Consider the following 27,050-nt stretch of genomic DNA (forward strand, 5'->3'; position numbering starts at 1 on the left):
ATTATTAGACATAAACCAAACCATCCTCAAAACTCAAGATGGCATCAACGAATGCATGCATAAATGTGTTTCCCGAATCATAGATTTTATTTTATTTTTGTTTGTTTGTTTGTTAGGCCGCCTTTCCATTCAGGGCAACTTCCGACATCCCGTAATAATAAATTCCATGAAACCATAATTTAACTGACATTTAAAACCCAAACAAAAACCGGATGGTGACAGATATTAGGGATTTACTCTGATTTTGCGGGGGGAGTTCTATTACCCCCTCCAAACTATTTTTTTCCACCACCCGGGGATAAGACCTACAGTGAGATTCTATATAGAATTTTCTCTTTAAAGACCTCCAAAGAAGGAGACTCCACAATTCTCCAAGGGAATGAATTCCACTGTCAAACAGCCCTGACTGTCAGGAAGTTTTTCCTGATGTTTAGGTGGAATCTCTTTTCCTTCCCCTTGAACCCATGACTCCTGGTCCTGGTCTCTGGAGCAGCAGAAAACAAGCTTGCTCCCTCTTCAACATGGCATTCCTTCAAATATCTAAACATGGTTATCATGTCACCTCTTCACCTTCTCTTCACCAAACTAAACATCCCCAGCTCCCTTTCTCGTAGGGGATGGATTCCAAACCTTCGGCCATTTTGGTTGCCCTCCTCTGGACTTGTTCCATCTTGTCAATATCCTTCTTGAATTGCGGTGCCCAGAACTGTACACAATATTCCAGGTGAGATCCGACCCATGCAGAATAGAGAGGCACAATTACATCCCTTGATCTAGACACTAGACTCCTATTGATACAGCCCAGAATCGTATTGGCTTTCTTGGCTGCCGCATCACACCACTGACTCACGTTCAGTTTGTGGTCTACTAAGACTCCCAGATCCCTTTCACATCTTGCAATGTGTTCCATGCTAGAAGTGTAAAGGAAGAGCAGGGCGCGTACGTCATTCTGACAAGCCAAGGCCCTGCACATTTTAACTTAGGTCAGAGGTGGGATCCAGCAGGTTCTCACCAGTTCCCGAGAGTGGGTTACTAATTATTTGTGTGTGCCGAGAGGGGGTTACTAATTGGGTCTGCTTTTCCGTTAGATCCAAAAACCATAAAGTCCTGTTGTTTCCTATGTGGTTGGTTAGCGAAGGTAGAAAACGGGATCATTCTCCCTGTTGGGCTGTTTTAAAAACACGTTTTAGAAATATGGGAAAGTTCCTTGTTTAAGGAAAGTATCCTTCTTTTGATTTCTAGAAACAAAATTAAGTATTTGACAGTATTAAGTATTTGAGAGGCAGTCAATTAGAGGAGTAGTTGTTTCTGTTGGCAGCAGACGATAGGACTTGCTAGAATGAGTTTAAATTATGGACAGAAAGATACCAGCTGGAAATTAGGAACTTTTTTTTACAGTAAAAGTTTTTTACAGTAACAGAGAAATTATTAATGCCCCGCCCCCGGAATGCCCGGCCACGCCCCCGTCGTGCCCCGCCCGGCCCCATTGGCACTACGCCACTGTTTGAATCCCACCCCCGTGGGAACCTGTTACTAAAATTTTGGGATCCCACCACTGACTTCGGTGCAGTGAAGTTTGCTACCTGGGTGCTGTCCTGCCTCTTGACTAACCTCTCAAAGGAAACCCGCCTGGCCACATCCTTGCCTCACTCTGTGCTCAGCCTTTGAAGAGGCCTGCACGTTTCATTCTACAAACCCAACCAACGAGCGGCTTTTCTATCTTCAGCTGGGAGATGCCACCCACTCTAGTTCTTCCCCAAAGATCGAGAGGCTTTAAGAGCACGGCCTGAGACATCTCATTTCCCCCACTGTCAACCACGCACCATCAGCTGTAGCCTGGAATCTTCCCAGAATTACAGTTGCTATCCGAACTATACAAGCCAGTTCTCAAGAGAAAATGGCTCTTTTGGAAAGCAGACTCCGCCCTCTTCCGCACATGCAGAATAATACACTTTCAATCCACTTTCAATGCACTTTGCAGCTGGATTTTGCCGTGCGGAACAGCCAAATCCACTTGCAAACAATTGTGAAAAGTGGATTGAAAAGTGCGTTATTCTGCCCGTGCGGATGGGGCCTCTGTGCATTATACCCCACGGAGGGCCCCTCCCCTCCCCAACCCCCCCCCCCCCCGCTCCACTCCCAAATCTCCTGGGATTTTTCAACAGGCCGTTTTCTACCCTCATCCAGCCCGATGAAGAGTTCCGGAGAACTCAAAACGTTTGTACATTTTTCTGTGCTTCTTCAGTGGGGCCTCCTCAAAGGTATTCGTGGCCTTTGTGTTTCGATTCTGCATCTGACCCACGTGGTTCCCTGGAACCTTCCCAAAACGATACCCTTTCAAAGACTGAGGTTATGGTAACTTTAGTCCTCTGTGTTCATCCCAGTGGCCTTCTGAAGAGCCTTTTCTTTTTTAAAGATCCAGAAAACAACACCCTCTGTGTAATTACTTCGATTCTTTCACATGGCCTTTTGTCTTCTTCTCTGGTTGCTGCCTTGGAAACTTTTTCACAACAGAAAGGAGGAATAGGAATACCAGCAACAAACAAACCCGGCTCCTCTTTCCACCTGGAGCCTATCGAGTTGCGATTAGCTCATGGCAACAAGGGCGTCCCAGTGGGAAGGAAAGGCCGAGCATCTCCACCGCACACATTTCAGATCAGAGAACTTGATTCAGAGGAAGGGAGAAGGACAGCAGACAATTCATTGGGGTTCCCAGTATGCTGACGCGATCTCCATTTGACCCAGGAAAAGATCACAGGATCAAGTTAGGGTGGACTGATTCTGGGTAGCAGCGTATGCGAACAAGATTTCAGAGTATGGGAGGACCGTGAGTTAAATATGAGCTGTCAGTGTGATGCAGCAACTGAAAAGGCTAATGCGATCTTGGGGTGTATCAACAGAGGCATAACATCCCAATTGCAAGATGTCATTGTCCTGCTGTAGAAGAAGAAGAAAAGAAGAGTTTGGATTTCTCTCCTATAAAAAGACTCAAGGTGGCTTACAAGCTCCTTTCCCTTCTTCTCCCCACAACAGACACCTTAGGAAGTAGGTGGGGCTGAGAGAGTTCTGAGAGAACTGTGACTAGTCCAAGGTCACCCAGCAGGAGTGTAGGAGTGCAGAAATACATCTGGTTCACCAGATAAGCCTCTGCCACTCAGGTGGGGAATCAAACCCAGTTCTCCAGATTAGAATCCACCTGTTCTTAACCACTATACCACGCTGACTCTCTAGGGTGGACTGATTCTGGGTAGCAGTGTGTGTGAACAAGATTTCAGGGTATGGGAGGACCGTAAGTTAAATATGAGCTGCCAGTGTGATGCAGCAGCAAAAAAGGCTAATGCGATCCTGGGTTGCGTCAACAGAGGCATGACATCCAAATTGCAAGATGTCATTGCCCCGCTGTAAACTGCATTGGTCAGGCCTCAACTGGCATTCTGTTCATGTACAGTTCTGGAGGCTTTGCTACAGAATGGATGTGGACCGAATGGAGCAGGTACAGAGGAGAGCAACGAGGATGGGGGGGCGGGAGGGGCTGGAGATTGAGCCCTACGAGGAAAGGCAGAGGGACTTGGGAATCTTTAATCTGGAGGAGAGGAGGTTGAAGGGGGACATAATTGGACTCTGGAGCAGCAGTGGCGTAGGAGGTTAAGAGCTCGTGTATCTAATCTGGAGGAACCGGGTTTGATTCCCCGCTCTGCCGCCTGAGCTGTGGAGGCTTCTCTGGGGAATTCAGATTAGCCTGTGGACTCCCGCACATGCCAGCTGGGGTGACCTTGGGCTAGTCACAGCTTTTCGGAGCTCTCTCAGCCCCACCCACCTCACAGGGTGTTTGTTGTGAGGGGGGAAGGGCAAGGAGATTCTCAGCCCCTTTGAGTCTCCTGCAGGAGAGAAAGGGGGATATCAATCCAAACTCCTCCTCCTCCTCCTCCTCCTCCTTCTTCTTCTTCTTCTTGAAGTATTTGTCGCCTAGAGGAGGGCAGGGAGCTGTTCCTGTTGGCAGCGGAGGAGAGGACTCGCAATACTGGGTATAAATTATGGGTGGAAAAAACCAGCTGAATGTTAGGGAAAAAAATTACAGTAAGAGTTGGCCAGCAGTGGAATTTGGCTGCTGTTCAACAGTCTAGTTCAGGGGTCTGCAACCTGCGGCTCTCCAGATTTCCATGGACTACAAATCCCATCAGCCCCTGCCAGTATGGTCAATTGGCCATGCTGGCAGGGGCTGATGGGATTTGTAGTCCGTGAACATCTGGAGAGCTGCAGGTTGCAGACTCCTGGTCTAGTTCAACGGTGGAATGGGAGCTGGTGAGCTCCTCCTCACTGACAGCCTTTAAGCAGTGGCCGGGCAAACATTTGTCCGGGATGCTCTCGGCTGACCCTGCATTGAGCAGGGGGCTGGTCTAGATGGCCTCTATGGCCCCTTCCAAATTTATGCTTCAAAGTCCTTCTTTAGTGCCCAGGAAACGTGAAGTGCCCACTCTCTCTGCCGGACTGCTGCATGCGAAGGGAAAGATTTCAGAAAGCCCAGAAGCGTCAGGCAAGGGGCTTGAGGAAAAGCAAAGGCTGATGGGAAAGCACTTTGAAAGGAAGCCAAGCGTGGTAGGAATGGTTCAGAGCAGGGGAATTCTAATCTGGAGAACCGGGTTTGATTCCCCACTCCTCCACCTGAGTGGCAGAGGCTTATCTGGTGAACCAGAAGTGTTTCCACATTCCTGTGTTCCTGCTGGGTGACTTTGGGCTAGTCACAGTTCTCTCGGAACTCTCTCAGCCCCACCTGCCTCACAAGGTGTCTGTTGGGGGGAGAGGAAGGGAAAGGAGCTTGTAAGCCACCTTGAGTCTCCTAACAGGAGAGAAAGGTGGGGCATAAATCCAAACTCTTCTCTTCTTCCTCCTTGATGATACCAAAATACCCCAGCAGGGGTGCAAGATATTCTTGCTAACTTAAAAAAAAACAACCAAAACCCAATATTGTGCACCAGCAGGCCCCTTCAAAATTGTAGCTTTATGCCAACTGGCCCATCTTCCTTATTGTCAGGGGAATTGTATCTAGTGACTGAGAAGTATTCTCCTAACCCAGTGTGACTGCTACAAGACATATGTAACTACCTCGCTAAAAGATATATGTAACCAGCCTGCTATATGTTATCACTGCTATTCTGGGACTTTCTTTCCTCGATCTTTGCTTTATGGCTTCACACGCTACGTAGATAGCTAGGCTTTCCCCTGACACTTTAGTCCCATGGGAAACGGGGTTGTTTCCGTTGTCCTGTGGGGGCAGGATGCCAGATGGCGTTATCTGCGTGGTGGTGGAAAACATCACCAAGTCACAGCTGATTTATGGAGACCTCTCGTGTGGTTTTCAAGGCAAGAGAGGAACAGAGGTGGCTTGCCATTGCTGGCCTCTGCGTCACAACCCCTGGACTTCCTTGGCGATCTCCCATCCGAGTACAAAACATAAGAACATAAGAACATAAGAACAAGGCAGCTGGATCAGACCAGAGTCCATCTAGTCCAGCACTCTGTTACTTGCAGTGGCCCACCAGGTGCCTTTGGGAGCTCACCTGCAGGAGGTGAAAGCAAGGGCCTTAAGAACATAAGAACATAAGAACAAGGCAGCTGGATCAGACCAGAGTCCATCTAGTCCAGCTCTCTGCTACTCGCAGTGGCCCACCAGGTGCCTTTGGGAGCTCACGTGCAGGAGGTGAAAGCAAGGGCCTTAAGAACATAAGAACATAAGAACAAGCCAGCTGGATCAGACCAGAGTCCATCTAGTCCAGCTCTCTGCTACTCGCAGTGGCCCACCACGTGCCTTTGGGAGCTCACGTGCAGGAGGTGAAAGCAATGGCCTTCTGCGTGATTGGTGTTTGGAATATGCTGCCACAGGAGGTGGTGATGGCCACTAACCTGGATAGCTTTAAAAAGGGTTTGGACAGATTTATGGAGAAGTCGATCTATGGCTCCCAATCTTGATCCTCCTTGATCTGAGATTGCAAAGGCCTTAGCAGACCAGGTACTCAGGAGCAGCAGCAGCAGCAGAAGGCCATTGCTTTCACCTCCTACATGTGAGCTCCCAAAGGCACCTGGTGGGCCACTGCGAGTAGCAGAGAGCTAGACTAGATGGACTCTGGTCTGATCCAGCTGGCTTATTCTTATGTTCTTATGATTATCCCCCACCCTGAAACAGCATCACTTTCAATGTGGCGTAGTGGTTAAGAGCAGGTGCATTCTAATCTGGAGGAACCGGGTTTGATTCCCTGCTCTGCCACTTGAGCTGTGGAGGCTTCTCTGGGGGATTCAGATGAGCCTGGGCACTCCCACACATGCCAGCTGGGTGACCTTGGGCTAGTCACAGCTTTTTGGAGCTCTCTCAGCCCCACCCACCTCACAGGGTGTTTGTTGTGAGGGAGCAAGGGCAAGGACATTGTAAGCCCCTTTGAGTCTCCTACAGGAGACTCAATTCAAACTGTTCTTCTTCTTCTTCTTCTAAACTGAGGACCTCAGATTCTCCCTTCAAATTCATGCTGAAGGGGGTGGATTTAAAAGGAGAATCTGGGGAAATTTGGGGGGTGCCTGCTGTCAGGGGTGCAATTGTTAAGCTAGAAGCACCAAACTTTCAGGGTATCTTTAGGAGTCTCTCCTAATGATACCACCCAGGTTTGGTGAAGTTTGGTTCAGGGGGTCCAAAGTTATGGCTACCAATCTTGATCCTCCTTGATTTGAGGTTGCAAATGCCTTAGCAGACCAGGTGCTCGGGAGCAGCAGCAGCAGCAGCAGAAGGCCATTGCTTTCACCTCCTGCACGTGAGCTCCCAAAGGCACCTGGTGGGCCACTGCGAGTAGCAGAGAGCTGGACTAGATGGACTCTGGTCTGATCCAGCTGGCTTATTCTTATGTTCTTATGATTATCCCCCACCCTGAAACAGCATCACTTTCAATGTGGCATAGTGGTTAAGAGCAGGTGCATTCTAATCTGCAATGCTGGCTCCTTCTGATGTTCTTATGGGATCAAGCTACCTTTTTCTACTGGTGTCCCACCTGTGCTTTGAACAGCACCCAAAACACAGAAATCTGAAGCAGCTGGCATTCCATTAATTCCTTTATTTTTTCTGCCTAGAAAAAGTCTCCCCTTCTATTCCTGTTGGCCAAGCCACCATTCAAAGAACAGTCACGGGAAAAGAAAAAAAAAAAGTGCAATTCTACCTAAGCCATTATGGAGACGCTGCAAATACCACCAAACAGAAACGGCACAAGAGCAGACTTTGTGGAGGAATGTCACAAATTTCACTTGATGTGAATAGAAGAAGAAGAAGAAGAAGAAGAGGAGGAGGAGGAGGAGGGAGGAGGAGGAGGGAGGAGGAGGAGGAGGAGTTTGGATTTATATCCCCCCTTTCTCTCCTGCAGGAGACTCAAAGGGGCTGACAATCTCCTTGCCCTTCCCCCCTCACAACAAACACCCTGCGAGGTGGGTGGGGCTGAGAGAGCTCCGAGAAGCTGTGACTAGCCCAAGGTCACCCAGCTGGCATGCGTGGGAGTGCACAGGCTAATCTGAATCCCCCAGATAAGCCTCCACAGCTCAGGCGGCAGAGCGGGGAATCAAACCTGTTTCCTCCAGATTAGATACACGAGCTCTTCACCTCCTACGCCACTGCTTTGAACCTACAAAGCTGCAAATAATAATTTAAAAAAATCAGACCTTGGGTTCATCCGTGCTGTTTCACCAGCAGGAGGTTCTCGAGCAGTGGGGAAACTTTCCCATCACCTGTGACCTGAGATCTTTACTTGTAGAGCAGGGGGGTCGAACCGGGAACCCTTCGCACGCCAAATCGGTGGTCCAGCACTGGTCCACCTGGCTTAGTAGGACTCCAAGAAGCTCTCCAGGCTGTCAGGTAGGAAAGGAGGAGCTTCCGCAGGAACACAAGAAGGGCCCTGCTGGATCAGATGCGGGATGTCCATCTGATCTAGTACCCTGTCTTGCACAGCAGCCAACCAGATCTTCTGGAGGTCCAAGGACAGGGCATAGAGGTCTTCTGCTGGTAGGAACCTAAGGAGAGCTCTGCTGGATCAGACCAGTGATGGTCCATCTAGTCCAGCAACCTGTCTCACACAATGTCCCCTAGAGTAACAACAAGCAGGGCATACAGGCTGAGGCCTTCATAAGAACATGGAAGAACCCTGCTAGATCAGACCAGTGAGGGTCCATCTAGTCTAGTAACCTGTCTTGCACAGTAGCCAACCAGATCTTCTGGAAGTCCAAGAACAGGGTACAGAGGCCTTCTGCTGGTAAGAACCTAAGAAGAGCACCACTGAATCAAAACAGTGAGGGTCCATCTAGTCCAGGGGTCTCCAAACTGTGGCCCTCCAGATGTGCATGGACTACAATTCCCATCAGCCCCTGCCAGAATGGTCAAGTGGTAGGGCTCATGGGAATTGTAGTCTATGAACATCTGGAGGGCCATAGTTTGAAGACCCTTGATCTAGTCCAACATCTGCTCTCATGGCAATGGGCCATGCTGGCAGGGGCTGATGGGAATTGTAGTCCATGAACATCTGGAGAGTCACAGGTTGCAGACCCCTTCTCTAGAGGGCTAACAACTGGGCATGGAGGCTAAGGCCTTCCCCTGACCTTACCTCCTGGCACTAGCATTCAGAGATAGACTGCCCCTGAATATGGAAGTTCCTCTAGTAACCAGGGCAGTAGCCACTAATAGACCTATTGCCCATGAATCAGAGGCGTATCTATGGGAAATGGTGCAAAATATGAGTCTCCCCCGTCCCCCATATGGGTGGCCGCCCCCCCCACAACCAAACAACATTTTCTTGCAGGTCTTGAAGTCAGTGTGTGGACCCGGGGGGAAGGAGGAGGGGTGTGCGGGCAATTTCTCACCCCCCACGTGGCTAAATGGCCGCAGCCCAGGGACATTTGACCCGATATGTCCCCCTGGGCAGTACGCCCCTGCCGTGAATCTATCAGTCATCTATGCCTATAGCCATCACCATCTCCTCTGGCAGCAAATTCCAATCTTAAAGGGTAAACAAGTATTTCCTTTTGCCTGGCCTGCTATTCCACATTGTTTTAGCTGGATAGCTTTTGCGGGGGCCGGCCACTGAGCTCGCCCCTCTTGCTGCCCTGCGCATTGGCTATATATTTGACCATCTGCCAACCCCCCTCCCTCCCAGGGTTTGACCACTGGGGTCTGATACCAGACGTCTCTTATTATTAATCACCTACAGACGGTTACTGCTGCTATAGTTTTATAGTTTTAAGGTTCTGTATTATTTTAACTGGGGCTATTCGATTTGTTTTATTGTGTTGTTGTTTGTTGTTGTACACCGCCCTGAGCCCTCCGGGGGTAGGGCGGTTCATCAAATCAAATCAAATTAATAATAACAACAACAACAACAACAACAATCCCAAGTGCAGACTCTGCAAGGAAGCAGACGAAACAATAGATCACATACTTAGCTGCTGCAAGAAGATCGCGCAGACGGACTACAAGCAGAGGCATAATACTGTTGCTCAGATGATTCGCTGGAACTTGTGCCACAACTACCATCTGCCTGTGACAAAGAACTGGTGGAATCACAAACCTGAAAAGGTCACTGAAAATGAACACGTAAAACTACTCTGGGACTTCCGAATTCAGGCTGACAAAAGTTTTGGAACACAATACTCCTGACCTTGTGGAAAAAAAGAAAGTGTGGATAGTCGATGTTGCAATTCCTGGTGACAGCAGAATTGATGAGAAGCAACTGGAAAAACTTACACGATACGAGGATTTAAGGATTGAACTACAAAGACTCTGGCGCAAACCAGCAAAGGTGGTCCCAGTGGTGATCGGCACACTGGGTGCAGTGCCGAAAGACCTTGGATGGCGCTTAAAAACAATCGGCGCTGACAAAATCGCCATACGTCAGCTGCAAAAGGCCACCCTACTCGGCTCTGCACGCATTATTCGTCGATACATCACACAGTCCTAGACGCTTGGGAAGTGTCCGAAGTGTGATGTAATACAAAATCCAGCATATTGATCTTGTTTGCTGGGTATAACTGTTTTTGTATCAATATAATAATAATAATAATAATAATAATAATAATAATAATAATAATAATAATAATAATAATAATAATAATAATAATAATAATAATAATAATAGATCACCGAGAAATGGGAGGTCCTGCATCACATGACAGCAAAATAACCCACTCAACTTACTTAGCCGCACTTCTGGAGTAATTCCTTTTCCTAACCGAACACGCAGCCTCGCGCTGTGTCCACAGCCGGCCGAATGGCCCTTCTGCCTTTCCTTTTAAAAAATTCTAACCCTCTAGCAAAGGTGGAGATTTCCCGCTCCCTGCTCACGGCCACCACCCCCTGTCCTCCGAAAGTGACACCCACCTGGCTTCCTCTTTCCAGCAAGCTGCACTATGAAATATCCCAGGGTGTGGAGTGGGGGGGGGGAGGGAAGGGGGAGGAAACGGCGTGCCCAGGGTGTGCCAGCCGGGCCTCTGCGACAGCTGCAGGATTGCTCAACTGCCTCTGTGGACAGGCGGGCCCGGTACGTTCATTCATAGATCCGGTGGGGGAGGGTGGTCTGAAGAATTGCAGGCAGAGCGTCCCCTTCTCAAGCGTGGCCTCTGGTGAAAAGCGCCACCAAATCACAGCCGGTTTGCAGTGACCTGGTAGGGTCTTCAAGGCAAGAGATGGACAGAGGTGGTTTACCACTGCTTGCCTCTGCGTAGCAACCCTGGGCTCCCTGGGTGGTCTCTCATCCAAAGATTGACCAGGGCCAGCTCTGCTTAGCTTCAAAGATCTGATGACATCAAGTTAGCCTGGCCCATCTAGGTCAAGGTAAAAGACAGAGGTGGTTTACCACTGCTTGCCTCTGCGTAGCAACCCTGGGCTTCCTGGGTGGTCTCCCATCCAAAGATTGACCAGGGCCAGCTCTGCTTAGCTTCAAAGATCTGAGGACATCAAGTTAGCCTGGCCCATCTAGGTCAAGGTAAAAGACAGAGGTGGTTGACCACTGCTTGCCTCTGCCAGAGGCGTGGCTAGGGAAAATGGAGCCCGGTGCGAAATCTGAGTTTTGCGCATCTCTCCCCGCCCCCGCCCCCCTCGTTTGTGTTTTTTTTAATTTTTAAATGTTTTTTTAAGTTTCTGGCCTGCAGGGGGCGCAGTTTTAGGCTAGCGCCACCAAACTTTCAGGGTATCTTTAGGGGACTCTCCCGATGAGACCACCCAGGTTTGGTGAAGTTTGGTTCAGGGGGTCCAAAGTTATGGACCCTCAAAGTGTAGCCCCATCTCCTATTACCGTGTTTCCCCGAAAATAAGACAGTGTCTTATATTAATTTTTGCTCCCCAAAATGCGCTATGTCTTATTTTCAGGGGATGTCTTATTTTCCCGCTCCACAGCTGCATGTTCTGGTCGATGGGCATGCTTCCAAACAAAAACTTTGATGCGTCTTACTTTCGGGGGATGCTTTATATTTTGCACTTCAGCAAAACCTCTACTGTGTCTTAGTTTCAGGGGATGTCTTATTTTCGGGGAAACAGGGTAGCTCCCATTGGAAACAATGGGGGATGAGGGCACCACATTTGGGAGTCCATAACTTTGGACCCCCTGAACCAAACCTCCCCAAACCTGGGTGGTATCATCAGGAGAGTCTCCCAAAACATCCCTGAAATTTTGGTGCTGCTGGCCTAAAAACTGCGCCCCCTGCAGGCCAAAAACAGAAAAAACACTAAAAACACAAAACCCACAAACCTGAATGTTTGCGCCCCAAGCACGCGCCTGTTGGAACACACACACACCCTGATCCCCCTTGTAGCTCCTCCTCTAGCCTCTGCATAGCAACCCTGGAGTTCCTGGGTGCTCTTCCATCCAAGAATTAAGCAGGGCCAGCCCTACTTAGCTTCCCAGATCTGATGAGATCAGGCTATGCAAATTATGTTCAGAACTATGTTCTATAAATCATGAACGTGTGACGCTGTCTCATACTGACGTCTATTCTGACTGACAGAGGCTCTCCAGGATCTTAAGCGGAGGTCTTTCACATCATTTCCTTCCTGATCCTTTTAAGTGGGGATTCCAGGGGCTTGAACCTGTGGCCCAATGCCCTGTGCTCATTGCAGGTTTCTGCAATCCTAGTCTTCGGGCATTGCCCCATCCCACTGTTTGCATCGATTTACACCATACAATCTGCTCCGAGGCTCAGTAAGAAAGGCAGACTAGAAACATAGTACGTAAGTAAGGAAGTAAATATTAATGTTTTCCAAGGGAGGAAGCCTCTGTAAAGGGGGTTGACGCAGAAAGGGGGAATTGGAAGAAATTTCAAATTTAGTTGGGGGTCTGTCTTTTGTTGTGGAAACCCAGATGTTTCTGAGCACTCCGGAGGCAGGGCATGCAGGCAAAAACTCTCCGATGCTGTCATTCTGCAAAGCAGCTGGCACTCTCAGGTACACTACCTCTGAACATGGAGGGTCCATTTAGCTCAAATAAATTCAAAAATACACACATTGCACTCTGGCTGTGTCCAATCTTATATATTGATCTTACATATAACTAAACAACTTAACACTTCTATTTGTATTTACATTTCCTTGTTTTCTCTGACAAAGTTCTTAAAGATACAGCATAAGGCTTCCAACCCTTATAACTAAACATAAATAATCACTTGATCCATTCAATTCTTTGTTCAGAAACAAAGCGTCAGTTCCATATAGTCCATATTCCAATTCTGTAGGTTCTACATAAAAACGATGCCTTTAAAGTACGGTGTGAGGAAGACGCACGAAAAACGTTCTATACGTTTTTATGTAGAACCTACAGAATTGGAATATGGACTATGCATTTAAAGGACTATTAAATTTAAAGGACTATTGGATTTAAAGGACTATTAAATTTAAAGGACTATTGCATTTAAATGGACTATGCATTTAATTGGAATATGGACTATGCATTGGAATATGGACTATGCATTTGGAATATGGACTATGCATTGGAATATGGACTATGCATTTGGAATATGGACTATGCATTTGGAATATGGACTATGCATTTAAAAAACGATGCATTTAAAGTACGGTGTGAGGAAGACACACGAAAAACGTTCTATACATTTTTATGTAGAACCTACAGAATTGGAATATGGACTATGTTTAGTTATAGGGGATTATGTTTAGTTATAAGGGTTGGAAGACTTGTGCTGTATCTTTAAGAACTTTGTCCGAGAAATAAGGAAATGTAAATACAAATAGCAGTGTTAAGTTGTTTAGCAATATGTAAGATCAATATATAAGATTGGACACAGCCAGAGGGCAACGTGTATATTTTTAAATTTATTTGGGCTAACGTTGACATTGCACTCTTAAAGATAGAGTTGATTGTTAGGATCCATTTAGCTACCATGGCTAATACACTCAGGAAGCTGCGCTATGCTGAGACCACCAGTTTGTCAAGGTTGGTATTATCTACTGGCAGGTTCTAAGACGGAGGTCTTTCACATCGCCTGCTGCCTGGACCTCTTAACTGGAGATGCCCGGGATTGAACCTGGAAACCTGGGATTGGTCTGCATGCCAAGCTTTGCCACTGAGCACTGGAACCCTCCCAGGATGTGCCTGACCCTTCAGAGAGGCCCCCAATATGGGCATCAGCATCCACACATACATTTCCTTTAATTACATATTTTATAGGGACATGAAATGAAAATAAATGGTGCTAGATTCAACTCCAGTAGCACCTCAAAGACCAGCCATACGTTTGGGCTATTAGTTTACAACAGTCGAAGTTTCCTTCATCAAAGTAGGGATAGGGAACATTGAGTCATAGACTCATAGAGTTGAAAGAGACCACCAAGGGCCATCGTCCAAACCCCTGCTGTTCAGGAACACACAATCATAGCACTCCTGACACATGTTCACATCGTCATTGTGTTCACATCCTGCATGTGAGCTCCCAAAGGCACCTGGTGGGCCACTGCAAGTAGCAGAGAGCTGGACTAGATGGACTCTGGTCTGATCCAGCTGGCTTGTTCTTATGTTCTTATGTTCAACCAGCCTCTCTTTAAGAATCTCCAAAGAAGGAGACTCCACCACACTCCGAGGTAGTGAATTCCGCTGTCCAACAGCCCTGACTGTCAGAAAGTTTTTCCAGATGTTTAGGTGGAATCTCTTCTCCTTCTCCTTGAACCCATGACTCCTGGTCCTAGTCTCTGGAGCAGCAGAAAACAAGCTTGCTCCCTCACCAACATGACATCCCTTCAAATATCTAAACATGGCTATCATGTCACCTCTTAACCATCGCTTCTCCAGACTAAACCTCCCCAGCTCCCTGAGTCTCTCCTCGTAGGGCATGGATTCCAGACCTTTGACCATTTTGGCTGCCCTCCTCTGGACCCGTTCCAGCTTGTCAATATCCTTCTTAAATTGCGGGTCCCAGAACTGCAGACAATATTCCAGATGAGGTCTAACCAATATAGAATAGAGGGGTACAATTACATCCCTCCATCTAGACACTAGACTCCTATTGATGCAGCCCAGAATTGCATTGGTTTCCTTGGCCGCCGCGTCACACTACTGACTCATGTTCAGTTTGTGTGGTCTACTAAGACTACCAGATCCCTTTCGCAGGTAGTGTTGTCAAACCAGGTGTCACCCATCCTATATCTGTGCATTTCGGTTTTTTCCTGCGTAAGTGTAGAATCTTACATTTATATCCCAGACAGAAGGTGAGAGGGGTGCTGCAAAGTATCAGGCTACAAAGATGCAATATAGTCAGAGGTGGGATCCAGCAGGTCCTCACCAGTTCCCGAGAGTAGGTTACTAATTATTTGTGTGTGCCGAGAGGGGGTTGCTAATCGGGTCTGCTTTTCTGTTAGAAATCCCATTAGGTCCAAAAATCATAAAGTCCCGTTGTTTCCTATGTGGCTGGTTAGCGAAGGTAGAAAATTCTCCCTGTTGAGCTGTTTTAAAAACATGTTTTAGAAATATGGTTCCTTGTTTAAGGAAAGTCTCCTTCTTTTGATTTCTAGAAACAAAATTAAGTATTTGAAAGTATTAAGTATTTGACAGGCAGTCAATTAGAGGAGAAGTAGTTGTTTCTGTTGGCCGTACACAGTAGGACTTGCTAGAATGAGTTTAAATTATGGACAGAAAGATACCGGCTGGAAATTAGGAACTTTTTTTTACAGTAAGAGTTTTTTACAGTAACAGAGAAATTATTACTGCCCCGCCCCCGGAATGCCCGGCCACGCCCCCGTCGTGCCCCGCCCAGCCCCACTGGCGCTATGCCACTGTTTGAATCCTACCACCATGGGAACCTGTTACTAAAATTTTTGGATCCCACCACTGAATATAGTTCAAGAAAACCAGAAACAGAGGAGAAAACCAGCGACTAAGACATGGGAGAAGGAGCTCCATAAAACTGTGTACTCAATGAAAATATGACATTGGAGCTACATGATGGTGGACTCAAGAAGATTTCCAGGTCCGATTCCCCCTGAGGCAACAGTGATTAATTTCGTCAGTTTAACCCAGGGGTCTGCAACCTATAGAAGTCTATAAAATTATGCATGGAGTAGAAAATGTCGACAGAGAGACATTTCTCCCTGTTTCTCACAATACTAGAACCAGGGGGCATCCATTGAAAATGCTGGGGGGAAGAATTAGGACTAATAAAAGGAAACACTTCTTCACACAACCTGTGATTGGTGTTTGGAATATGCTGCCACAGGAGGTGGTGATGGCCACTCACCTGGATAGCTTTAAAAGGGGCTTGGACAGATTGATGGAGGAGAAGTCGATCTATGGCTACCAATCTGGATCCTCTTTGATCTCAGACCAGATGCTCAGGAGCAGCAGCAGCCGCAGAAGGCCATTGCTTTCACCTCCTGCGTGTGAGCTCCCAAAGGCACCTGGTGGGCCACTGCGAGTAGCAGAGAGCTGGACTAGATGGACTCTGGTCTGATCCAGCAGGCTAGTTCTTATGTTCTTATATTCTTAACCTGTGGCTCTCCAGATGCTCATGGACTACCATGCTGGCAGGGGCTGATGGGATTTGTAGTCCATGAGCATCTGGAGAGCCACAGGTTGCAGACCCCTGGCTTAACCCTATTCGCCCCATTGGCTACTCACCGCTCCTTCAAGAGGTCTAGCAGGCCACCAAAGGGATGGATACTCGTCACGTGCGCACAGAAGATGCTGTCGTCTTGTGCCCTGACTGGCTCCGCTTGGCCCTTTGGGCTAAACTGAGCGCCTTCCTCACTGGAGATGCCCTTTATAGGCTCCCCAAGGGAGCTGTGTACGCAGACGAGGGACGCCAGCTGGCCGGGTGCCAACCAACGAACCAGCGATAGATAGGATCAGCAAATCTGACCCGTCCAGTAACCACATCCTGGTTATGGGTTGGCTGGCACAAAGGCGTCCTCGCTCCCATCAGAAGCGGGGTTTCGGGAGAAGGAAACTGTCTGGGTTCCAGCAAGAGGAAGTTCGACAGAGCTCTACTTTTGGACTAACAGAGAACTGGCCCATGCAGTTGACGCATGGGGTAGCCGTCAACCACAACTGTGTGGGGAAGGAGGGGAGAAAAAATACAGGTATCTTCAGAGATAGCTAGTTTTCATTGGAGTCAGCAGCACTTTGGAGATTTCCGGGGTAGAAGCTTTCGAGAGGCAAAGCTCTCTTCGTCAGATAGGGACCTCCGTTCTTATTTGGATCTGACAAAGGGAGTTCTGATTTTCAACAGCTGACATCCCGAAAGACTTGCTGGCCTCTAAATTGCTACTGGACTCAAATCCAGCTCTTCTCTGCAACCCGACACAGCTCCCCCCTGAAACTATCTTTGCCTCCTGAATCTGCCGGCTGCTGCTTTCAGTCACAACTGCTATCGAACTTCCACGTTCAGACGCACTATACCATTGAATAGCAGGTTCTGGGGAGGAAGAGAGAGGGCAGCTGTCTTCACGGCTTCCTGTAGAACTTTCCAGAACCATTCTGCTAGTCGGAAACAGGATACTGGCTTACATGAGCGAAATTCGAATCTAGTAGCAGCTTAGAGACAAACCAAATTTTCAGGGCGTGGCTGAGATGGACTTTTTGGTCTAATTTTGTAAGGTGCTTCTTTGGATACCTGTGAGAAAGGGGGCACCTATTTTGAAAGATGGCACTTTTGAAAGAATCGGAACGTGTATCTGAATACTCAATACAAAGGCAAAACAGCCAACGGGGACATGATAAGAACATAAGAACAAGCCAGCTGGATCAAACCAGAGTCCATCTAGTCCAGCTCTCTGCTACTCGCAGTGGCCCACCAGGTGCCTTTGGGAGCTCACAGGCAGGAGGTGAAAGCAATGGCCTTCTGCTGCTGCTCCTGAGCACCTGGTCTGCTAAGGCGTTTGCAATCTCAGATCCAGGAGGATCAAGATTGGTAGCCAGAGATCGACTTCTCCTCCATAAATCTGTCCAAGCCCCTTTTAAAGCTATCCAGGTTAGTGGCCATCACCACCTCCTGTGGCAGCATATTCCAAACACCAATCACACGTTGCGTGAGGAAATGTTTCCTTTTATTAGTCCTAATTCTTCCCCCCAGCATTTTCAATGAATGCCCCCTGGTTCTAGTATTGTGAGAAAGAGAGAAAATTTTATCTCTGTCAACATTTTCTACCCCATGCATAATTTTATAGATTTCAATCATATCCCCCCTCAGACGTCTCCTCTCCAAACTAAAGAGTTCCAAACGCTGCAGCCTCTCCTCATAAGGAAGGTGCTCCAGTCCCTCAATCATCCTTGTTGCCCTTCTCTGCACTTTTTCTCTCTTCGATATCCTTTTTAAGATGTGGCGACCAGAACTGAACACAGTACTCCAAGTGTGGTCGCACCACGGCTTTATATAAGGGCATGACATGATGATGATGATGATGATGATGATGATGATGATGATGATGATGATGATGATGATGATGATGATGATGAAGAGGAGGAGGAGTAGGAGGAGTTTGGATTTATATCTCCCCTTTCTCTCCTGTAAGGAGTCTCAAAGGGGCTTACAATCTCCTTTTCCCTCCCCCCCCCCCCACAACAAAAACCCTGTGAGGTTGGTGGGGCTGAGAGAGCTCCAAAGAACTGTGACTGGCCCGAGGTCACCCAGCTGGCATGTATTGGAGTGCACAAACTAATCTGGTTCCCCAGATAAGCCTCCACAGCTCAAGTAGCACAGCGGGGAATCAAACCTGGTTTTCCAGATTGGAGTGCACCTGCTCTTAACCGCTACACTGCACCGCAGAAGCAGCCAGTTATCATGGTTTTCATAATGATTTTATAAAATGATGGAAACCCGAGCTTTTAGAGAAAGGCGGCGAATACATCCAATAATAAACACATTTAAAAAAACCAAATTCCACAGGTGTCTGCAGATCCAAGAAGGTTGGGGAGCCCTGCTTTGGAACGTACCCGCCCGATAAAAATGTAGGTCAGGGAAGGGACAGCTTTGTTAAAGGTTCGGCCTGCGTGACTTGCCCAAAAACAGAGTTTTGCCTCGTGCACTAGATGAAAAAGGATTTAATTTGTATAATTACGAGGTCACAGAATCGGGACTGACTCAGCAGCTGTAGCTCCATCTCAGCCCCCAAAATGCTTTGTCTTTTGATCTCAGCTCAGGCATTTCTGGCACCAGGGGGTTGGCTCAGGCGAAGCAAAAGAAGCTGATTTCTCTTCCTCCTCTTCTAAATGTTTAAAGCATCGCTGGGAATTGACTTCTGTTATGCAAAAACAACCAGTGTGTGTGTGTGTGGGGGGGGGAACTGAATACCTGGGAGGGGGGCACATTCCACAAGCAGCCAATTAAAGAATTGTTTTGTGATTAAACCGGAGCTCCCTTCCTTTGCACTCGCAAAAGAATGCTCTGCGGGGCCCCGTTGCGCCCTGGCGCAAGTTTCAACCCTGCCCTCGGGAAGGGAGACCTCCTAGGATTTCAAATTCGAGTTGACAAAATAAATCCAGGACACAAAGATCGCTGCGTGATGTTGGAACAAAGTTTCAGGGGCCCTGCGGAGTCGTCCGGCTTTGATCTGATCACGTTTTTTATTTAATTCCAGTTTTCCAAACACAGAGTTCACGAAGCTCCCCCAGTTTTGTCTTCACAACAACTCTGTGAGGTAGGCTAGGGTCAGAAACAGCAGCCTTTCTGCAAGCCCCCCAGAGAGCTTTTAGGCTGAACAGGAATCTGAAATTCCGTCACGATCAACTGCCCCTTCTCCCCGAGATGCTAGATTTCTGTGAGCAGGGATGTACGCACATCTGGGGGAACATTCAGTCCTGGAAATCCTCCCTTGAAATCTGAGGAGGTCCAGCCTAGACAAAAGTCACACCCCTTGTTCCACACTGCTTTGATTGTGTGTTCCTGCATGGCTGGGTGTTAGACTTGATGGCCCTTCTGGTCTCTTGCAACTCTACAGAGGCGTTCCTCCCATTGGGCAAAGTGGGCAGTTGCCCAGGGCGCCGCCTTGTGGGGGGCGCAAAAACTGCAGGTTCGTTTGTGGGATTTTTTGCATTTTCAGTGTTTTCCCATTTTTTGGCCTGCAGAGTCTAGTAAAGACTCTGTGTTCAGATTTGTGAGTTGGGACATGTTCTATAATGTGATGGTGACTTTGAAACGACCTGGTGTAAAAAAATCACTGCTTGGTCACAGTGGGGGAGGGTGGCTGCCCATGGGGGGGGGCACCAAACTCCAGTTTGCCTAGATACGCCACTGGGTATAGCTACAAGGGGGGGTGCGTATTGCACCAGGCATGCGCCTGGGGGGGCATCAAACTCAGGTTTTGCCCAGGGCTCCAGTTTGCCTAGTTACGCCACTGCAACTCTAGGATTGTATGTTTCTGTGACCCTTTGAATCAGCATCCCCCAGAACATTCTGTTGTGAGCAGAATCCTCCTCCTCCTCCTCCTCCTCCTCCTCCTCCTCCTTTTCTTCTTCTTCTTCTTCTTCCTCTTCTTCTACCCCCTGCGCACCCATTGGGGGGGCAGAAAACTCTGTTTTGGGGGCGAGTGGAAACCCCAGTTCTTGCCCTGGGCTCCATTTTATGTCGGTATGCCGCTGCCAGATGCCGCAATACAAAGCAGATCTGTGTGGAAGCCCATCGATTGCTGTTGGTTGTCTAGGGGAACTGGGCATGGGATTGCTCTGAGAAACGCCCCGGCTGCAGCCCTTTGGTTCCTGCACTCCAAAAGGCCCTTCGAACCAGAAACCGGCGCCGGCATCGCTTGCAGATGTGTGGGTGTTGAACATCTCAGGCGCGTCGAGGGAGCAAGACCTTTGGCCCCATGCAGTTCCTGGACTGTGTGTCAATGGGAGACACCAGGGTGGGCTCACATCATGTTGGAGGTGACGGCAGGGTCAGGCGCATCCGGAACAATGCGGCGCTTTGATCAAAAGCACAAATAAACCTCTCCCCGCGGGACCGACCTCCTGAACGCTTGTAACAATCGCTCGGCAAAGTACACACGCGCGCACACGAGGGCCGTTTCAGAGGCCGCTGAGATATTGCAGATGTTTGAATAAAAAAACCCACACCGAAGTGTGAAGCCGAGGATCCCACATCTGGAAGCTGGATAAAGGGTAAGTATATAGCCGCTCCATGCAAGATTTTGCCGAAGTGGAGAGTCGGAGAGAGCAAAACGAACACCGTGGCCTGCTCGGGCCCACCAACGGAGCAGGAATAAATCAATCTATTCAATCAATCAATTTATTTATATGGCCATTGGCCAGATTTTAAAAAAGTCGCATCTGCATAATATCACAGCATATATAGCAAGGAACAATAATTACAAAATGTTATACAACAGAGGAGCAGCAGTGGCGTAGGAGGCGTAGAGGTTAAGAGCTCGTGTATCTAATCTGGAGGAACCGGGTTTGATTCCCAGCTCTGCCGCCTGAGCTGTGGAGGCTTCTCTGGGGAATTCAGATTAGCCTGGGCACTCCCACACACGCCAGCTGGGTGACCTTGGGCTAGTCACAGCTTCTCGGAGCTCTCTCAGCCCCACCTACCTCACAGGGTGTTTGTTGTGAGGGGGGAAGGGCAAGGAGATTGTAAGCCCCTTTGAGTCTCCTGCAGGAGAGAAAGGGGGGCTATAAATCCAAACTCCTCCTCCTCCTCCTCCTCCTCCTCCTCCTTCTTCTTCTTCCTCTTCTTCTTCAGTTAGAATGACAATATTATGGTGGATAAAACCTTGGCAATTAAATGCCTATACATTGTATTATCAAAGACTGCATTTTTCACATACTAGCGCGCAGAATTTTGCCACAACTTCTGTAATATTGGGGTCTCCGTCTTCAAGCAAGACTTTTATAGGGAGGGAATACGTTTCAGCTGCACCTGTATGTGCAACCCGGTTGACAAAGGAGAAATTAGAGAGTTATTTTCTGGTCTGTAAAATGCTCGGGGGAGTAGGATGTGAAATCGACTGCACGTGCAACTTCTTGGTTATAAAACTTCTCAAATAATGTGGCGTCCTCTTTGAGGGTGTAATTATTTCGATTTGTAATCAAGAACATAAGAACATAAGAACATAAGAACAAGCCAGCTGGATCAGACCAGAGTCCATCTAGTCCAGCTCTCTGCTACTCGCAGAGGCCCACCAGGTGCCTTTGGGAGCTCACGTGGTTGACTGACTGAACTCAAAGGCTGTTCATCAATGGCTCACCTTCATCCTGGAGAGAAGTGAGTCGTGGGGTGCCACAGAGTTCTGTCCTGGGCCCACATGCTAATCAAATTTGCAGATGACACCAAATTAGGAGGGGTCGCTAATACTCCAGAGGGCAGAGTCAGAATGCAAAATGACCTGGACAGATTAGAGAGCCGGGCCAAAACTAACAAAACGAATTTCAACAGAGATAAATGTAAGATACTCCACTTAGGCAGAAATAAATGAAATGCACAGATATAGGATGGGTGACACCTGACTTGACAACACTACATGCAAAAGAGATCTGGGAGTCTTAGTTGACCACAAACCAAACATGAGCCAGCAGTGTGATGCGTTGGCCAAGAAAGCCAATGCGATTCTGGGCTGTATCAATAGGAGTATAGTGTCTAGATCGAGGGATGTAATTGTACCTCTCTGTTCTGCATGGGTTAGACCTCACCTGGAATATTGTGTACAGTTCTGGGCACTGCAATTCAGGAAGGACGTTGACAAGCTGGAATGGGTCCAGAGGAGGGCGACCAAAATGGTGAAAGGTCTGGAATCCATGCCCTCCAAGGAGAGACTTAGGGAGCTGGGGGTGTTTAGTATGGTGAAGAGAAGGTGAAGAGGTGACATGATAGCCCTGTTTAGATATTGGAAGGGATGTCATGTTGGTGAGGGAGCAAGCTTGTTTTCTGCTGCTCCAGAGACTAGGACCAGGAGTCATGGGTTCAAGGGGAAGGAAAAGAGATTCCACCTAAACATTAGGAAAAACTTCCTGACTATCAGGGCTGTTCGATAGTGGAATGCACTGCCTCGGAGCGTTGTGGAGTCTCTTCCTTCAGAGGTTTTTTAAGAGAGGCTGGATGGCCATCTGCCAGGAGCAGAGGTGGGATCCAGCAGGTTCTCACAGGTTCCCGAGAGTAGGTTATTAATTATTGGTGTGTGCCGAGAGGGGATTACTCATTGGTGATTTTGCCATGTGATTTTGGCCTTAGTTACGCCCCTCCTCTCAGCAGTAGCGCGCAGAACTTGAAGCAGTCTAGCAGGAGGTGCACCGGAGTGCGTGGCCGCCTGCGCCTGCGTGCATTCGTTTCCCGCCCAAGGACCGGTGCAGCGGCTGCGTCCTTGCCACAGCCCCACCCAGGAATGCCCCACCTCCAGAATGCCCGGTCATGCCCCCGTCGTGCCCCGCCCAGCCCCACTGGCGCTACGCCACAGTTTGAATCCCACCACCATGGGAACCTGTTACTAAAATTTTTGGCTCCCACCACTGGCCAGGAGTGCTTTGATTGTGTGTTCCTGCATTTTAGGGGGTTGGTCTTGATGGCCCTTGGAGTCTCTTCCAACTCTATGATTCTATGACAACTGAAACCACACTGTTTTATTCTTTTCTGAATGTGAATTAGCTTTCCTAGGTACAAAACGTTCAGTTATGTTCTGTAAATATTTCAGGATTTTTGCTATGAATGTAAATTTCAATTTTTCCAATCAGCTCGCTCAAATGCTTATGGGTAGAAAATATGAAACTACAGGGCTTTATTTCCAGTTAGCAATGCGCCAGCCATTCATAAAATGTAGCTTCAAAGAATGTAAACTAGAGCTTTGTTTGGTGATTTGGAACAACCGAAGGAAAGGCATCAAAGCGGCCTCTGGAGACAGCCCAACAACATTTGGTTGAAGCGATAACAGATAAATAAGGAGATGCAGAAAAGCTTTCCCAAGATTTCAGAGGTTTGTGGAAGAAGGGTCATAGTCAGAGGTGGGATCCAGCAGGTTCTCACAGGTTCCCGAGAGTAGGTTACTAATTATTTGTGTGTGCCGAGAGGGGGTTACTCATGGGTGATTTTGCCACGTGATTTTTGCCTTAGTTACGCCCCTCTTCTCAGCAGTAGCGCGCAGGACTTGAAGCAGTCTAGCAGGAGGTACACCGGCGTGCGTGGCAGCCTGCACCTGCGTGCATTCGTTTCCCGCCCAAGGACCGGCGCAGCGGCTGCGTCCTTGCCACAGCCCCGCCCAGGAATGCCCCGCCCCAGAATGCCCGGCCACGCCCCCGTCGTGCCCCACCCAGCCCCTTTGGCGCTACGCCACAGTTTGAATCCCACCACCATGGGAACCTGTTACTAAAATTTTTGGATCCCACCACTGGTCATAGTGCATTACTAGACTGCCATTCGATTTCATTCAGCCACTGACAAACAAGGGCCATAATTGGTGAACTGGAGAGTCAAAGAGAACAAAGTGAACACCACGGACAGAGGACAGAGTCAGAATCCAAAATGACCTGGACAGATTAGAGAGCTGGGCCAAAACAAACAAAATGGATTTCGACAGAGATCAATGTAAGTTACTACACTTAGGCAGAAATAAATGAAACTCACAGATATAGGGTGGGTGACACCCAGTTTGACAACACCACATGTGAAAGGAATCTGGGAGTCTCGGTAGACCACAAACCGAACATGAGTCAGTAGCGTGATGCGGCAGCCAAGAAAGCCAATGCGATCCTTGGCTGAATCAATAGGAGTATCGTGTCTGGATCCAGGGATGTAATTGTACCTCTCTATTCTGCATGGGTCAGACCTCACCTGGAATATTGTGTACTGGGCACCGCAATTCAAGAAGGATATTGACAAGCCAGAACGGGTCCAGAGGAGGGCAACCAAAATGGTGAAACGTCTGGAGTCCATGCCCTACGAGGAGAGACTCAGGGAGCTGGGGATGTTTAGTCTGGAGAAGAGAAGGTGAAGCGGTGACATGATAGCCCTGTTTAGATATTTGAAGGGATGTCATGTTGGTGAGGGAGCAAGCTTGTTTTCTGCTGCTCCAGAGACTAGGACCAGGAGTCATGGGTTCAAGGTGAAGGAAAAGAGATTCCACCTAAACATCAGGAAAAAGCTTCCTGACTGTCAGGACTGTTCGACAGTGGAACGTAGTACCTTGGAGGGTGGTGGAATCTTCTTCTTTGGAGGTTTTCAAAGAGAGGCTGGATGAACATCTGTCAGGAGTGCTTTGATTGTGTGTTCCTGCATTGCAGGGGGTTGGACTGGATGGCCCTTGGGGTCTCTTCCAACTCTATGATTCTATGATTCTAAGACCTCCACATGAGACCATAGAGAGTCGCTGTCAGACTCAGTAGACCAGGGGTCCCCAAACTACGGCCAGGGGGCCAAATCAGGCCCCCGGAAGACATTTATCCGGCCCGCTGGGCAGAAGTGGATCTCCCCCTTCTCTATCTCCTTTTCCCCAGGTTTACAAACAGCATTAAGCGTGGGTGGCTCGCTGCTCATTCCAAGCAGCCAGAGGGGACCGTACCAATGCAGCAAGGGGGGGAGAGAGAAAGGCGGCAGAGCTGCCTTTCTCCTCCTCCCCCCCTTGCCGCATTGGTATGGTCCCCTCCGGCCGCTTGGAATGAGCAGCGAGTCGCCCGCGCTTGAGGCTGTTTGTAAACCTGGGGGTCGGGGTGCCAAACTCCAGGCGGCCCCTGGAGCTTGGCACCCCGACCCCCAGGTTTACAAACAGCCTCAAGTGTGGGTGACTCGCTGCTCATTCCAAGCGGCCGGAGGGGACCGTACCAATGCGGCAAAGGGGAGAGAGAGAAAGGTGGCAGAGCTTCAGGGCCGGATTGGAAGGGGACTGCGGGGGTGGGGGGCTCGGCCAGGGGCGGGTCGAGGGCGGATGGATGGTGCCCCCCCCCGCGGGAGGCACTTGGTCCGGCCCCCGGCTGGGCTCTGGCCATGCGTGAACTGGCCCCCTGTTTAAAAAGTTTGGGGACCCCTGCAGTAGACAGTCCTGACTTTGATGGACCCACGGTCTAATTCCATAGACCGCATCTATCTCCTCTTATTTATTTATTTTTATTATATTTGTATTTGTATACCGCCCTCCCCGAAGGCTCAGGAAGATGTTACAAACCCAGCAAGATGTTACAAACCAAGATATTCATATGGAAGAAGGAAGAAGAAGAAGAGTTTGTATTTATACCCTACCTTTCTCTCCTGTAAGACAACTCAGGGTGGCTCACAAGGTCCTTTTCCTTCCTCTTCCTGCAACACACACCTTGTGAGGCAGGTGGGCCTGAGGGAGTTCAGAGAGAACCGTGACTGGTCCAAGATCACCCAGCAAGCTGCAGGTGGCGGAGCAAGGAAACAAATCCACTTCACCAGATAAGACTCCATCACTCAAGTGGAGGAGCGGGGAATCGAACCCGGTTCTCCAAATTAGAGTCCACCACTCTTAACCACTACGCTCTTAACCACTACACAACCCTGGTGAGCAGCAGTGGCGTAGGAGGTTAAGAGCTCATGTATCTAATCTGGAGGAACCGGGTTTGATTCCCAGCTCTGCCGCCTGAACTGTGGAGGCTTATCTGGGGAATTCAGATTAGCCTGTACACTCCCACACACGCCAGCTGGGTGACCTTGGGCTAGTCACAGCTTCTCGGAGCTCTCTCAGCCCCACCTACCTCACAGGGTGTTTGTTGTGAGGCGGAAGGAGTTTGTAAACCCCTTTGAGTCCCCTATAGGAGAGAAGGGAGAGATATAAATCCAAACTCCTCCTCCTCCTCCTCCTCCTCCTCCTCCTTCTTCCTCTTCCTCTTCCTCTTCTATAAGGGAGGAAGGTGGTTGCTAGGAGATGGACTCATGAGCCTTCAAAAGCAGATCACGTTCCAGACGTGGCCTTCAGGTGGAGCAAAGTGCTGAACTGTGGTGGAGATGCACAGAGAACGTCGCCCCTGCGTTCACTCAACTGTACTGGCTGCCAGGGAATTTTTAATTTGCTGTCCGCAGGAATGCTTAAAAAACAAAACAACCCAGAGAGGGGATTCATTTTCAGGACAGAGCCACCAGTCACAAGAATATCACTGTTACCCACCTGCCAAACCTCAGAGAACTTTGCTCTAGTAGAATGAGGTAAGGTGAAACCAGAGCATGCAAATATTTGCTGGGATCAAACAGCCAACGTCTTCTCAACTCTGGGTCAAGAGGGCTGTCCGTTTCAAACGAAAGGTTGCAGGTCAGCAGTTCCATGTTTACAGAGTTGCCTCTGGCATAAAACGCCAGACTCTAGAGACCTGATAGAGAAACAGAGAAACGCGAAGCCGGACCCACAAACGCTGCAACAGTCACCAAACAGACAAGGAATTCAGCATTCCGAGAATCTCGGCATTTGTTTTTCAGAAAGCGGCTAGACCTCAAGAGAGGCAGGGGAAATGAACTTGATCCTCCTTGATCTGAGATTGCAAAGGCCTTAGCAGACCAGGTGCTCGGGAGCAGCAGCAGCAGAAGGCCATTGCTTTCACCTCCTGCAGGTGAGCTCCCAAAGGCACCTGGTGGGCCACTGCGAGTAGCAGAGTGCTGGACTAGATGGACTCTGGTCT

At 48.7% G+C, this 27,050-nt stretch overlaps 1 protein-coding gene across 5 annotated transcripts in view; it reads right to left on the minus strand.

The window, feature by feature from the left end:
• Window positions 1–27,050, minus strand: part of P2RY6 (pyrimidinergic receptor P2Y6) — a 55,451-nt gene that overhangs the window by 3,870 nt on the left and 24,531 nt on the right. The window contains exon 1 of one of the 5 annotated variants that reach the window (XM_048493965.1): window positions 16,128–16,231. The exons of the other annotated variants lie outside the window; for them this stretch is intronic. The gene's annotated coding sequence lies outside the window, so the exon portion shown is untranslated. Of the gene's footprint in view, window positions 1–16,127; window positions 16,232–27,050 lie in introns of those variants that run through there. 5 annotated transcript variants of the gene reach the window in all.

This window comes from Sphaerodactylus townsendi, linkage group LG04, assembly GCF_021028975.2.
Source record: "Sphaerodactylus townsendi isolate TG3544 linkage group LG04, MPM_Stown_v2.3, whole genome shotgun sequence".
NCBI classification, from domain to species: domain Eukaryota; kingdom Metazoa; phylum Chordata; class Lepidosauria; order Squamata; family Sphaerodactylidae; genus Sphaerodactylus; species Sphaerodactylus townsendi.